Genomic DNA, 15,136 nt, shown 5'->3' with positions numbered 1-15,136 from the left:
CATGTTGACTAAATTCAAAAGGGTTATAAAAGGTTTTTTGCTTCTTTAAAATTTCTGAGTCATCATTTTGGCAAAATAAATAACTTATGGTAATCTGGAATTCCCAAAATCAAACATCAATTTCAAAAATCTCTACCCTGGCACCTGGCTTTTTGAATACTTCAGTGGGCCTCTAAAGTGTCCAGAAAAGAGAGGTAAACAGGATTATTTGACATGTTTAGGTACATGGGATTGCCAAAATGATGCTCAATCTTCTTTAGGCTATATTTTTGTAATACTAATATATATTTCAAAATTGTATAGGATTTCTAAAATAGTATAAGCTATTAATTATAGTTAAGTTATTGTAAACTGCAGAAACAACCAATTTTTCTTGTATAAAGCTACTAACCCAAGTAAAACAAAAAATTAATTAAATATCAAGAAAATAATTTCATGTTAAACCAGCTAATACTGAAGTTGTTTAAAATAGTTTATAACCAATGCCTGATGCCATATTCCTGGGAAAACAAAGTTCAGGTATATTTGGTCACATGGTCGGCCATTTAAACATTTTATAAAGGAATTTTATTCATTTGTTATTTTCTTTTTCTGTTTTTTTTTTTTCTTTTTAAATGGTTTTATTTTATGTGCAAATAATGAACAGATGTTATACCCATAAATTTTACTTTCCAAAACAGGAGCTTTTAAAATAAAATCTTGTAATAACTTTTAAAAGACACTAGGATTCCTCTGCTTCTAGATCATTGCTACGCTAGAAAAATAAAGTGTGTTCCACCAGGAATCACAAGTTAGAACTGAGTATTCTCCAAACTGGAAATTCTAGAGTGTAGTGTCACTCCAGGCAAAGATTATTCAGTTCTCATCCCCAACATCCACAACTACTTATCAGAAGGGTTAAACCAGGTCAAAACAGTCCAGCATAATTAGGCTTCATCAAACAATGTCATTATGCTCTTCTAAGATGCAACTAAACCAAAACAGGAAATACTAAAATCAAAATAACATTTGACACTGTCATACAAATTGTTAGTTCCTTGTTGTATCCCCCCTTCTATAACATTAATAAAGGGAATCTTTTACTGCAAAGAATATTTTATTTTATACATCACTAGCCGTGAATTTTTGCCACTAGTTATTATACAAATGCTGCCTCGTGTCATTATCCAAATGGCATAACCATTTTACATCCACAAATCACTTCTATACTTAGAAGTAGAATTTTCCTGATTTACATATGTACATCTGTCAGTGAAGATTTAACACTGAGATGCAATCTAACATTCGTAATATCTGGTATTTTGCAGAAGGCAATGTGGGAAAGATATGTTTTAATCACTTTTCATTTAAGTGACCTTATGTAAAAAATAAACTAATAATTTAGCAGTTCCAAGTCTGTAAAGGACATTTTCAAATGTACATAAAAGAAATGGTTACAGAGATTTTTAAGAAGCATCTTCCGTGTCTACATCCTCTTGTAACTGCTGTACCGTTTTCTCTTCCAACTGCTTCCCTTGCCTGCAAGAGGAGCTTGAATAAGATGGATGTTTGCTTGACTTCTTCGATATCCTAAACTTTCTGTAGCTCTTTATTTTTATTCAATCTGTTCATTATAAATTTAACTGAGCATTTCTGTTTGATCTCTTCAACTCTCTTCATTGCATCAATAGTTTTATTCCATAGCTCTTGCTGGTATTTGATAGGTTCATTTCTACGTTTTTCAAATTCAAATGAATTATCCACTGTAAGCTCTTTACCAGCTGCTTTCTGGAATGCTTTGATCCACCTAACTTGGTCAGAATTGCACTTCTTTTTAAGGTTTTTATGACATTTAGATTTACAAAATCTGAACACCTTGCAATCATTATGGATGAACATCATGCCGTGACCAGGGTAGATGGGCCCTGAACAGAAATAACACTTTTCGATACACATGTTGAACCTGCATGGGTCCCCACCAACCAAACACCAAGCTTGAGAGCTCATTTGTTATTTTCAGTGCATGTTTTCTGGTTGTATAAAAGGTTTCCTAGGCAAGAGGGCTGATGTAACAGTAGATTATTATGCTACAATGTATTTTCAACAGGTAAAGAAAGCTTTTTATGGTCTGAATCTTCTAGAAGCATCAGAGAAAGACTGTTCTTGCCATTCACACTACAACAAAACTTTGGGACCTTGAACTTTGAGTTCATAATCTCACAACTGAGAAGGGTCCCTCTGAGCTCTTGGAGCTGTGTACCCACTGGAAACCTTAAGATAAAACTAACTAGAGAAATTTCTCCCAAGAAGAGGATGACATCCTTAATGTGAACAACTTTTCTCAAGTTCACAGATTTGGATTTCTACTGTCATGAAACTTATCTTTGAATATTTTTTTCTTGCTCATGCCTCTACAAAAAATAGAAGTGGAAAAGGTGTCTGTTATGGGCACTTATGATGTATACTCTTATTTGTGAGGGAGTTTATAGTCAGTTTTTTACATGGATAAACTTATACTTTGATAGACAAAAGATGAAGGCCCAATGTAGGCAAGAAATTTTAAAGGTACATGCTTTGCCTCATAATCAAAAACAAAACATTGGTTCACACCTCTTAACCCACATCATGGGTTATAGAGAACATTGCCGGAAGGCCTTCACTCTTCTAAAAGACATCATTTGTTAGGTCCTTTTCCATGGTTTAAGGTAAAAGAAGCAAGCAATGATTAGAAACATATCCCTCACAATAAATCTTATAGCAAATTCTACTGTGTAGGCTATAGTTACACAACAGACTCTAAATTCTCTTGTGAAAGTTATGATAGAATTGGCTAAACAGAGAAGTATCTTTGCAGCTGCTGGCACTTGTGGCCTATGGAGAAATACATCAAATGAAGATTACGTGGAAATTCAGTGGTAGAGGATTGACAAAGAAATTGCTCAGTCAAGTGAGTAAACTCTTTATCTAGTTGATCCTTTGATCTATTTGATTTTAGGAGGTTTGGTTTATGGGGACCTTGGGTGAGCAGCACACTCCAAACTCTTGGTATCATCTTCCCAATAGTCATAATAATACTCTCCCTGGTGCACTGTATTCCCTCAAAGGTTTTAAATGCTTGCATGCAGCCATCTCTAGAATGTCAAATGGTCTTTCTTCAACTGGAATAATAAGAGCTGAAGGAAATGTGCAACCATGAGGACCCCTTAACCTATGAATGATATACTGAGACCGGAAGCCCAAAATAATGGTAACTGAGAGTGGCACTAAGGCCCCAAGTTTTGGTTACACTCTCACCTAACTGAGAACCTGACCAAAAAGGGGAAATTTTTTTAACAAAATTCTGGGAGGCCATTGTTTCGGACTAGGCTCATGCACTAGGCCCCAACAAACCAAACCAAACCAAACCAAAATGAAGTCACTTCTGCTAAGACTTTAAGGAAACACATAGATTCTAGAACAAACCAGGTTTTGTTTTTTTCTCCTGCAAATCTCTATAACAAACATTTCTGACAGCATAGATCTCCACCCCCGAAGTTCCCATTAAATATTTTAACCAAATTCATTTCCTCTTGCTTAGAAACCATCAAGCTTCAGATGATCATGAAACAAAGGTTCCAGCCAGCTCCATGTGAAGACACTACCCCTGGCCATCAAGAAGCTACCATCCACTAGACAGAACAGGGAGAAAGTTCCATGATCCCCAATAGGTAGGGACTATACCCCAAGGTAGCATGAAGCAGTTACAGAAAAAAGACCATCAGTCCCTCTGCCTCCCATAAAGATTTATGGGGATCACATCTCTCAGAGAGGAGATGAGACAGGAAAATAAGGTCTAGAGGCAGGGAACATAAGGCCAGTTCATACTTCAGCTATAACAGGGAATATCCTCTCCATAGAGCACATGCTGTAAATGACTTTGTAACTTTACCTCATCCTCTCCATTTACATAGGGCTTCCAAAGTAACAAATAGAATTCTCCAGGAGGTAAACTCCCAAAAATTCTGCAACGGGAGCCTTTGAGCCGCTGTTCAGGCCCGCTCCCACACTGTGGAGTGTACTTTCATTTTCAATAAAACCTTTTATTTCTTCATTGCTTTGTTTGTGCATTTTGTCCAATTCTTCATTCGAGATGCCAGAACCTGGACACCCTCCACCGTTAACAGTTACCTAAAATGGTGGTAAGAGACTTGGGGGAAATGGAGTGCAAGGAATATGAGAGGCCACTTCTCTGAGTTTACCTTTTGTTAGACCTTTAACTTTTGAAAGCGTGTGAATGTTTTACCTTTTTTTTTTTTGAGACAGAGTCTGACTCTGTCACCCAGGATGGAGTGCAGTGGAGCGATATGGGCTCACTGCAACCTCCGCCTCTCAGGTTCAAATGATTCTCCTGCCTCAACCTCCGGAACAGCTGGGATTACAGGCACGTGCCACCTCACCTGGCTAGTTTTTGTATTTTTAATACAGATGAGGTTTCACCATACTGGCCAGGTTGGTCTCAAACTCCTGACCTCAGGCGATTCACCCACCTCAGCCTCCCAAAGTGCTGGGATTACAGGCATGAGCCACCGCACCCGGCCAACCTACATTTTCAAAAACTAATATTAAGGATGGGGAGTGGAGAAAACTAAGGTTGAAAGCAAGTTAAAGCAAATGAACTCAATTTTATTCCGTATTATGACTACATGGAAAGGAAAAGAACATAATTTGTGAACAGGGCATTTGACAGTACACCTTCACTCTTTGGCCAAGAGAGTAAGGATGGTAGGGGGACAGGGGTGTGTGTATAGAGAAATGCAAACAAATCTTTAACTCTATTTATTTATTTGGTTAGTTGTTACAACTACCTACTGAATCTCTTTTAATGGATAGTTTTTGTTAGTAGATGGGCAAAGCAATTCCAAAACTATCGTACATGTATTATATGATAGAGCAAGTGAGTAAATATGCTAATCTTGTTGGAATTAGGGGTTTCAATGTGGGAAAAGGGACACATAAAAATATAGAATGGGAGAATGTAAGAAAGAATTCTGAAGAGATGAATGGATAGAAATGGGAGGTATGGATGTGAGCTCATGGTTTTTTTTTTTTTTTTTGGAGACGGAGTATCTGTCACCTAGGCTGGAGTGCAGTGGCACAATCTCGGCTCACTGTAACCCCCGCTTCCCAGGTTCAAGCGATTCTCCTGCCTCAGCCTCCCCAGTAGCTGGAATTACAGGCACATGCTGCCAGGCTCACCTAATTTTTTGTATTTTAGTAGAGACGAGGTTTCACAGTGTTGCCCAGGCTGGTCTCACACTCCTGACCTGAGGTGATCCATCTGCCTTGGCGTCCCAAAGTGCTGAGATTAAAGGCATAAGCCACTTCGCCCAGCCGAGCTCATGATTTCTAAAATATGTGTATGTACTTGTATGGGCATGAATACATGCAAATATGTGTGTATATGCACATGCACATGTGTAAGTACATATGATTATATGTGTATACATGCACATGTATTTCCTAGGTTTTTCCATTAAAAGGATCAAGAAGCAGATATCACAGAAGCAGTTAGTACACTAACCCCCCGGGTATTCCTCTCTAATACTCTTCCCCACTGAAAGAAATCAGGAAATTACTGAGAAATGATTGAATTTTGGACTGGGGCAGGGTAGATGTCAATTAAGTCTGGAACAACTTGTTATGCAGAAAATAAGAACATGTTCAAAAGAATGATTGTGGCACTTTGGGGGGCCGAGGCAGGCGGATCACGAGGTCAGGAGATCGTGACCACACTGGTCAACATGGTGAAACCCCGTCTCAACTAAAAACACACACACACAAAAAAAATTAGCTGGGCGTGGTGGTGTGCGACTGTAATCCCAGCTACTGGGGAGGTGTGAACCAGGGAGGCGGAGATTGTAGTAAGCCAGGATCACACCACTGCACTCCAGCCTGGCGACAGAGTGAGACTCCATCTCATTCAAAAAAAAAAAAAAAAAAAAAAAAAAATGATGGTAGCAAGCTACAAGGATCCAGAAGCCACTGGAAGGGTTTTCCACTATGAGCAGGTATAGGCAAAGTGACCTCCAAAGGCCCAGGGAGCTGGGAGGCCAAACAAAGGTTGACAAATCCAGTTTCTCAGAAAGAAACATTTAATAAGGACTTACAAACAGAAGGCACATCTTGGGCTGCAGCCCCAGAGGGTGGATCCCTACACTTGCCCTGCAGAAAGTATTCTTTCTATTGCAAGCTTTTAGGGTAAAACATGAACAACTGATCACACCTCAGACTGTCTTGCAAAACCCATGGCCACTGGGGAAGTTAAATAAGCATCTTTATGAGGGGTTATTCATGCTACATACGTTGTTTTTGACCTTGCTGCAGAATGCCTTGGTATGCAGGAGTCAAATATTAGTCATTATGACTGTTTTGCTTCAAGATGGCTTTACTCTTGCAAGGCAAAGGCTATTTTCCCAAAAGGGGGCTCTCCCTAATTAAATATGGGTAAAGTTGAACACCAATATAATTAAGGACAATAATGAGTTATAAACCACTGGGGGAAAAAGATGCTGTGAGTCCATATTAATGATAGACATTTAAGTAAAATGGAGAAAAGGGAGGACTCTTGCTTAAAATAGAATGTTGTGTGCAGACTAGCAAATAAGTAGGGAAGGCTCCAGGGAGTACTTTAAACTTTAATGATGCTCCCCTAACCTGCTGCATCTCTACCCTCAGTCCTCACACTTGACTTCCAAGTATGAGCTACGGTGAATTTTTTTTCTGCCCAAACTCCATGTTCTCCTCCTTTACATTTTCTACCCACAACACTCTTTAGCCCTCTCCTCTGCCCTCACTTTACTTGCTTTACTTCAGTGCTTATTCCTCTGATCTCAACTTAGACTTTAGTGAGACTTCTCTGGCTTCCATTATCTCAGCTTAGCTGTCTCCCTCTATGATTCCTCAGCACCCAAATTGCTGTCATCATAACACCACATGTTTTAGTTTCTTTTTGATATCTCCCTCTTACCCTCTAGCAAGTTCCCCCAGTGCAGGGACCAGTCTTGAGATCTTGTTCCCTTTAGAGTCCCCATTGCTTAACACAGTGCCTGGGTCAGGAAAACAGTTCATCAACACTTTGCTGGGGATAAGACTTTCACCCAGTTATGGCCGGGTGCGGTGGCTCAAGCCTGTAATCCCAGCACTTTAGGAGGCCGAGACGGGCGGATCACAAGGTCAGGAGATCGAGACCATCCTGGCTAACACGGTGAAACCCCGTCTCTACTGAAAATACAAAAAAATAGCCGGGTGAGGTGGCGGGCGCCTGTATTCCCAGCTACTCCGGAGGCTGAGGCAGGAGAATGGCGTAAACCCGGGAAGCAGATGTTGCAGTGAGATGAGATCCGGCCACTGCACTCCAGCCCGGGCGAGAGCGAAACTCCCTCTAAAAAAAAAAAAAAAGAAAAAAAAAAAGACTTTCACCCAGTTATGGTCTTCACCAGAATCCAGGATGGCTCAGTTTTACCTTTTGCCCCAAGGCGGTCTGCACTGGTTGTTCCCAAATTTCTTCTCCCCATTCTTCCTTCTTCACTAATCCCAACCCTGCTTGCTTTTAAAGAGCTCATGTTTAACCATGATTAAAATAGAAGAACTTGTGGAGTCCCTAAAAAATGGGAACCTTTCTTTTGCATGGTGGGGATTGAATTCATGATGGAAAAGTTTCTAGTTCACATCGTTTTTGGCCAGTGGCCTCTGGAGAAAGAGATCCACAAGTGTGATTCTACATACATATATATATATAATAATAATAATAATAATAATTATTATTTTTTTGAGACGGAGTCTCGCTCTGTCACCCAGGCTGGAGCGCAGTGGCCGGATCTCAGCTCACAGCAAGCTCCGCCTCCCGGGTTTACGCCATTCTCCTGTCTCAGCCTCCCTAGTAGCTGGGACTACAGGCTCCCGCCACCTCGCCCGGCTAGTTTTTTGTATTTTTTTTAGTAGAGAGGGGGGTTTCACCGTGTTAGCCAGTATGGTCTCGATCTCCTGACCTCGTGATCCGCTCGTCTCGGCCTCCTAAAGTGCTGGGATTACAGGCTTGAGCCATCGCGCCCGGCCGTGATTCTATATTTAGTTGTATACATTTAGTCATTAATTGCAGAGGCCTCATCTTCTGCTTCAGTGACCAGCACCTGGAGGAGTTATCAAAAGTTTGTGGAAATGAATGGAACATTTTGAGGCCTCACCCACAGTAAGCAAAGACTTGCAAGGAACCTGTTTTCCATTATCCAGCCATTTCATTCCCAAGGCTTCACAAAGGAGAGCTTGTCCTCTCAGTAATCCTGACTCCTTTCCACTTCTCAGAAAGACTACATTCTGCTGCCCCCATCACTGCTTTGCTCAAGGGAGAGTCTGGTCAGGGGCTGGGAGGTGCAAGGCCCTGGTAGCGCAAGTAGACATCTTTCTGAAAAGCTGTCATTGTCACATTGCAGGTCATACATTGTTGCATGCGCTGCATTTGGGAAACTGACCTTTACTTCCCCAGGCCACACCAGCTGGGATGATTTTCACCTTTGGTGTTGGAAAAGATTTTTCGTGTCTTGTTAGTTTTAGACGGGAAATATAATGAGGTCTCCCCATGAAAGTCTGAAATCTTCCCATTTGTTAGGATCATTCCCTTGCCACCTCCAGGGTTTTACAGTTTGGAATTCCAGGAGGAGAATTTTCACTCTGTCTCCTGCTTCCGTGCTTGCAAGTCATGAACAATTCTTAGCCAGCCTCGTTATGGGTTTGGTTTGCTTAGAAATTCAATGACGGAAGCACATTCTCACCTGTGCTATTCAGACGAGCTAAAATCCAAGACTTTCTCAAGTGTGTGTTTCTATTTGGGGCAAACTTCACGCAGAAAGTCTGAATTCTGCAGGGAGTGTTTTTTTGTTGTTGTTGTTGTTAGTTTGTTTTGGTTTTGTTTTTGCCCACTAACCATCTGAGTTCATGAGGCGGTGAGCCTTCTTACAAATGAACTACATTCCCCAGCATCCAGGTTTTCGTTTTAGTTTTTAATGATAAATCAGAGGCAATATAAAATCAGAAAAAGCTCTCTCTTTAGGAAATAAATCAGCTTATAATTACATGTAAACCATGATGCCACCTCAAAAGACCTAAATGCTTTTGAAAACCAGTTATGGTGGTGTCAATTTCATTTGAATGCTTATAAGCAAAAGGAATTTAGGAAGTAGAAAACTGATTAGCAAATTACCAATCCTGTTGAAACAGCAGTCCCAAGTAAAGTTACTTTGAGCTCTGTCCTTTCATCAGTGATAATTTTTTTCTGCTGCATTTTCTTGCCATTCATTGTAAAGTTAGAGGAATTATCTTGTCAAATTGTTTTCTGTGAGATTGTTTTATCAATCAGAATCGTATAGGTTTCCGTTGGTTTTTTTTTTTTTTTTTTTTTCAGACAGATTCTCACCCTGTTGCCAAGGCCGGAGTGCAGTGGCACGATCTCGGCTCACTGCAACCTCTGCCTCCTGGGCTCAAGCTATCCTCCTGTCTCAGCCTCCTGAGTAGATGGGATTACAGGTGCCTGCCACCACGCCTGGCTAATTTTTGTATTTTGGCAGAGACAGGGTTTTGCCACGTAGCCCAGGCTGGTCTCGAATTCCTGAGCTGAGGTGATCCACCTGCCTTAACCTCCCAAAGTGTTAGGATTACAGGCATGAGCCACACTCCTGGTCTCACAATCATATAGGTTTTCAAATGGCATCAAGATTTATAAAACTTGGGCTGGGCGCGGTGGCTCACGCCTGTAGCCCCAGCACTTTGGGAGGTCGAGGTGGGCAGATCACGAAGTCAAGAGATCGAGACTATCCTGACCAATATGGTGAAACCCCGTCTCTACTAAAAATGCAAAAATTAGCTGGGCATGGTTGCACGTGTCTGTAGTCCTAGCTACTCGGGAGTCTGAGGCAGGAGATTGCTTGAACCCGGGAGGCAGAGGTTGCAGTGAGCCATCATTGGGCCACTGCACGCCAGCCTAGTGACAGACCAAGACTGTGTCTCAAAACAAACAAACAAACAAACTTGTCTGATAACTGTGCATAATTATAAAATTGGTAGCGTTCAGCTTTGGCCCTGGTTGAAAAAAAATTTTTTTTTTAAATGGTAGTGAAGGCAATGGATGTCATTAATTGTACTTATTGTCATCCTTTCAGATGTATCGCAGCTTAGAATGAAATTTACCCACACAAATTCTTAGATTCATGCATACTATAAACACATCCATGGAACTTTAGGATTTGAAACTGCCGTTTAATCTGTAGGTCTTTAGCTACAAGTCATAAACAAGCTTGCTGTGATTCTAGTGCTTCTGACAGTTTCAAACCTTAAATGTAGTCCTTCAATATACTTAAAAAGAGCATAAAGACAATATTTTATCATTGGTTTACTTTGTGCATAGGCTGGAAAGGAAATAAAGAAAACAAAACAGGGCTAATGGAAGAAATAGAGAAGGAGAAGGGAATAGTGGGATAAAGAAAAAGAAAAATGGGAAGGCCAGACTGCCCTTGAGGTGTGGATCATGAAAATCAAAAGATGTCACTGAGAAATTAACCCTTGTTTTCAAATTAACCATTGTTTTCAAGATTAAGCTTTGTTATACAAACTTGAGCTGTATCGTATTTCCAAATATCTTTTTTTCTGTTAAGAAAATTTTTATCTTTTAGCTTGGCCCAACTTTGGGACATATTCCAAATATCTCAAATGAATGCCAAAAGTCACCAAGGTCTGTTTGTGACCTATTGTTGTTTTCTGGATCTCTTCAAAGCCTGCAGGGTTCACCAAGGAAACTCTGCTGTGCTTAATGGCGCCAACATCTTCATTATGAGTAGGGTAACTAACCACTGGGCCAAAGCATTGGAATCCGACTCCTGGGGTTTCTGCACTCCAGGCTACTGGTTCATACGTAAGCTCATCAACAGCCTAATGGGTTCTTAGTTCTTTACAGGAAGCTGGACACTACAAAATGGAATATTTGAGTCTTCAACCTCTTCCTCTTTATCTCTTTATTCCCCGTGCCTGAAAATGTTGAATACTGTAGAGGACGAATGCTTTGGGGTTATAAAATGTATTAAAAAAACTAATCAAAAGATTCCAGGTTGCAGTGCAGTGGCAAGATCTCGGCTCACTGCAGGCTCAGCCTCCCGGGTTCAAGCGATTCTCCTGCCTCAGACTCCCTAGTAGCTGGGATTACAGGTGCGTGCCAACATGCCCAGCTAACTTTTTTTTGTATTTTTAGTAGAGACAGGATTTCACCGTGTTAGCCAGGATGGTCTCGATCTACTGACCTCGTGATCCACCCGCTTCGGACTCCCAAAGTGCTGAGATTACAGGCGTGAGCCACCAAGCCTGGCCCAAAGGTGATTTTAAAATAAATTGTGGTGGCACAGCTAACTTTACCTATGAAGGAAAACAAAGGTAGATCTCTCAAGTGTGTAAGAAATTCAGTTTCAGATAGATTACTGATTTAAATACAAAATATAAAACAACAAAACATGCAGTGGAAATTAATAAGAGAACTCAGAAGAAAAAGATATTGACTTGGAAACTGTTACATAAGACATATTTGAGCAAGAATGGCTTAATAAAAATATGCTTCTACGAATGTCTACAAAATCACAACAAAATACAAACCATCTGAAACCAAATGTACACAAATAGGAAATTTACAGAAAAAAAATGCATTTGAAAAATAGAAACAAAAGAGTCTGAGTATGAGATGACAAGGGAGTTGCTTTGTCCTATTACAGTATTATTTTCATCAAAACAGTGTCTTTAACTATTTTAATCCCTTGGAATCTTTAAGGATTGTAAAATATTTTATGCTTTCACACATTGCTTTCCAGTGGTGTTCTAAAATGTTTCTTTACAAATTTAAATCATTCTAAAGCATGTAATTGCCAGCATCTGATGAAATACAAATTAGAGGTGTCTAATGACTCTGAATTTTGTGCATTGGAACCTAAAAGCTAACAACTTGGCAGGTACTAGAATTCTTTAAAAATATATTTAGCATAATTTTATTTAACAGTTGAAAATGTGCATAAATTCTTTTTCTATCTTTAAAAGATATTTCTATTCCACATCTGCCATAGAATTTTAAACCCACTATATTACACGTTTATGCTTAAAGGCTATGACTGATCACACCATCATAACATTCTAAACAGATTTAAAATTGATATATAATTTTAGTCATTACCAGTAATTATCTGTAATTTAAGTGTTTTCCTCTGGTTTTAGTTGTTTTAAATTTAATGGTGGTAGTGTGCAATCAATAAAAAATAAGTGTATAATGTTTAAATACTTATAAATACATAAAAATAAAATTGTGTTGAAAATATATCATTAAACAAAAGAGATAAAACTTCCCACACCCGTTAAACTCATGTGTTTGTGAATAAGAGCTCTGGGAGGGAATGAGAAAGGTATGTAGAAATCGCATGATTGCTTCTATATCTCAGAGAAATCACATGACAGAAACTTAAAAGCCAACAGTAGGTCCCACCGAGATTTGAACTCGGATCGCTGGATTCAGAGTCCAGAGTGCTGACCATTACACCATGGGGCCAACTTACCAACTAATCTCCCTAAAGTCTTTCGTGACCTAGTTCTTCCTTTCTAAAGTCTGATTTGGTTTTCCAATGTCAGCACACCCTACCCTTCGCACCCCAGACCTTTTCTTCCAAGGGGTTCAGAAACTTGGTGCCCCCTCGGGCCTCTGTTTCTGCACTGGAAAAAAAGTGAAGCTGTCGAACAAAACCGAGCCCTTACCGTGTGCCAGGTTTTGTGACTAGTGTTTTGTATTTTTACCTCATCGAACGCTCACAGAACCCTGGTGAGATGCGAACTATTGTCGTTATTTTACAGGTGAGGAGCCTGTGAGAGACCTGAGATCTTTCATTCTGCTTTGTTATCAGATCCTGTTGCTTCACAAAAATCGTCGTTTATTAGGGTGGTGTATGGAGCTTTTAAGGACGTGCATGGAAAGATTTTCCAAAGTCGCAGAGGAGACGTTGGTGTTTACGGAAAACTGAAATAAGTGAACTTGCAAGACGAGACTGGAGGAAAATCCCAGCATTCCTGGGAGCTCAACTGAGGGGGCGAAGGGAAGGGAGAAAGCCCCTCGGGAGTTTCCCAGGACAGCGCGCGGCCCCACGGGCCTCCTACTGTCGGCTCACCAACCAGAAATACACGCAGGGGAGACTCCCAAACGGACACAGAAAAGATTCTCCACCCTTGCTTCGCATAGCCACTTTTTCGCACAAACACGGGAGCCCGTACTGTGAAAATCCACCCCCTACACCACAGCTGATTGCTGTGATGGGTCTCTGGAGATGTTCTCAGTCGGCCCTACCCTAGCATCTTTATAAACGCCTCCTGGTAGCTTTTAGCTGACTAGGAGCGCCACTATATTCAGTACACATTTAGAAGCGAGTGCTTCAGCAATTTCCTTAGTGGTAGAGAGGAATTCAGCTCTGCTCCAAGTAGTTTAACCTGGATTCGACGCCTGTTCAAGGAGAGCGTGCTTAGTGCAAATTAAATCTAATAGTTTGCAGGCTGGGGCTGGTTTCCGGGATTTCAGATTTTTAAACGGACACACCGACACTCTGGAAGTGGTCTTCGAGGACCGCAGGCGCCCTCTTGTGGATGATAAGGAGCACCGCCCCCAAACCCCAGCCCCCGACAAGAAACAAGAAACAAGAAAACCACAACCCAGTAACTCTCCCTGCAAATAATACAGGCTTCTTTTATCAGGATTCCTGCTGGATTTCTTTGCAACGGAATTTTTGCAACTGGCTGTCATTAGGGAAAATCTTTAAATTCAGTGTTTTCTGGAAAGTTGGGTTGGGAGTGTTCCTCAGTCCTAGACTACGTCTGTGAGAAACAAATTCACCGTCCAAACACAAAGAATGGACTCAGAGACCCGGAGAACAGCAAAAGTGAGAGTTTAACAACGGTCTTGCAAGATCGGTTGTCTGATGAGTAGGCACACCCAGCACACTTTGAACAACCAATTTATGTCCTAGTGCGCAGGTCCCTCCCCGGGTTCCTCATAGGGTGAGTACTGTGGGGTCACAACCTTCCCGGATGTCGCCTATAGATTGTTGAGTAGAGGCTTTAGGTGTTCCTTTAGGGTTGTCTTGCTGCATTTTGTTGCAGCCCACAAAAAATTGCAATCCTAGTTAGCTCAGGGGCTCTTCAAGTATTTAACTCATGACCTAAGTAGCTGGGCAGGCTGATAAGAACAGACAAAATGAGCTATTTTGCAGACTAGTAAACTTTCATCTTAGACTGAACTTTGGTTCGAGTAAGGGCAACTAAGGGGCGGCGGGAAAGAGAGAGGGGCCGACAATCAGGCATCGCTATTCAAGCAGGGGCCTAGTATATCCTGTTTCTTCTGTATTTTGCTTACCTAAGAAGATTTAAGACACTTTGTCTTAGAAATGGACCACTGTATACATTATTTCCTTCAGGTCCAGGATGGTCAAGGACAGTCCCGTTTGCACAGAGGTGGCAGGAAACTCTCAGGAGAGAGGGTAAAAATCCTCCAAGGGAGATTCCAAACTTTCAAACCGTGGTGGAGACAAGAAAAGTTCCTTAAAACAGAACAAAACAAAACAAAGTCCTTACGAAGAGGATGATTTCAAACCTGAGTGGAGAAAGTTCCATAGATTTCTTGTCCCTCTACATAACCAGCCAGACAGGAATATACTAGTTCAATCACAATTTCCAATGCGAAAGAGGAAAATAGTTCCAATCGTTGTTTTTTTTTTTTTTGAGACAACCTTCCTCTGTCACCCAGGCTGGAGTGCAGTGATGTGATCTTGGCTCACTGCGTTGCAACCTCCATCTCCCAGGTTCAAGCGATTCTTGTGCCTCAGCCTCCCAAGTAGCTGGAATTACAGACGTGTGCCACCACACACAGCTAATTTTTGTATTTTTAGGAGAGACAGGGTTTCATTATGTTGGCCAGGTTAGTCTCGAACTCCTGACCTCAAGTGATCCACTGGCCTTGGCCTCCCAAAATGTTGGGATTACAGATGTGAGCCACTGAACCTCATCATCCCAATGTTCTTGACCTTGTGGGGTTCCTGATAGGTTTTTTTTTTTTTTTTTTTTT

At 40.9% G+C, this 15,136-nt stretch overlaps 1 non-coding gene and 1 pseudogene across 1 annotated transcript; both read right to left on the bottom strand.

Moving 5' to 3' along the window:
• Window positions 1-1,445: 1,445 nt before the first annotated feature.
• LOC108540129 (probable ribosome biogenesis protein RLP24 pseudogene) lies at window positions 1,446-1,935 on the bottom strand (annotated as a pseudogene).
• A 10,576-nt stretch (window positions 1,936-12,511) lies between these two features.
• Window positions 12,512-12,583, bottom strand: TRNAQ-CUG (transfer RNA glutamine (anticodon CUG)). Its single transcript has one exon. It is a non-coding gene; the product is annotated as a tRNA-Gln (tRNA).
• Between the last annotated feature and the right edge of the window lie 2,553 nt (window positions 12,584-15,136).

This window comes from Rhinopithecus bieti, unplaced genomic scaffold (assembly GCF_001698545.2).
Source record: "Rhinopithecus bieti isolate Rb0 unplaced genomic scaffold, ASM169854v2 scaffold_18466, whole genome shotgun sequence".
NCBI classification, from domain to species: domain Eukaryota; kingdom Metazoa; phylum Chordata; class Mammalia; order Primates; family Cercopithecidae; genus Rhinopithecus; species Rhinopithecus bieti.
Note: the sequence above shows the minus strand (reverse complement) of the source record. Positions and strands in the feature narration are given on the sequence as shown.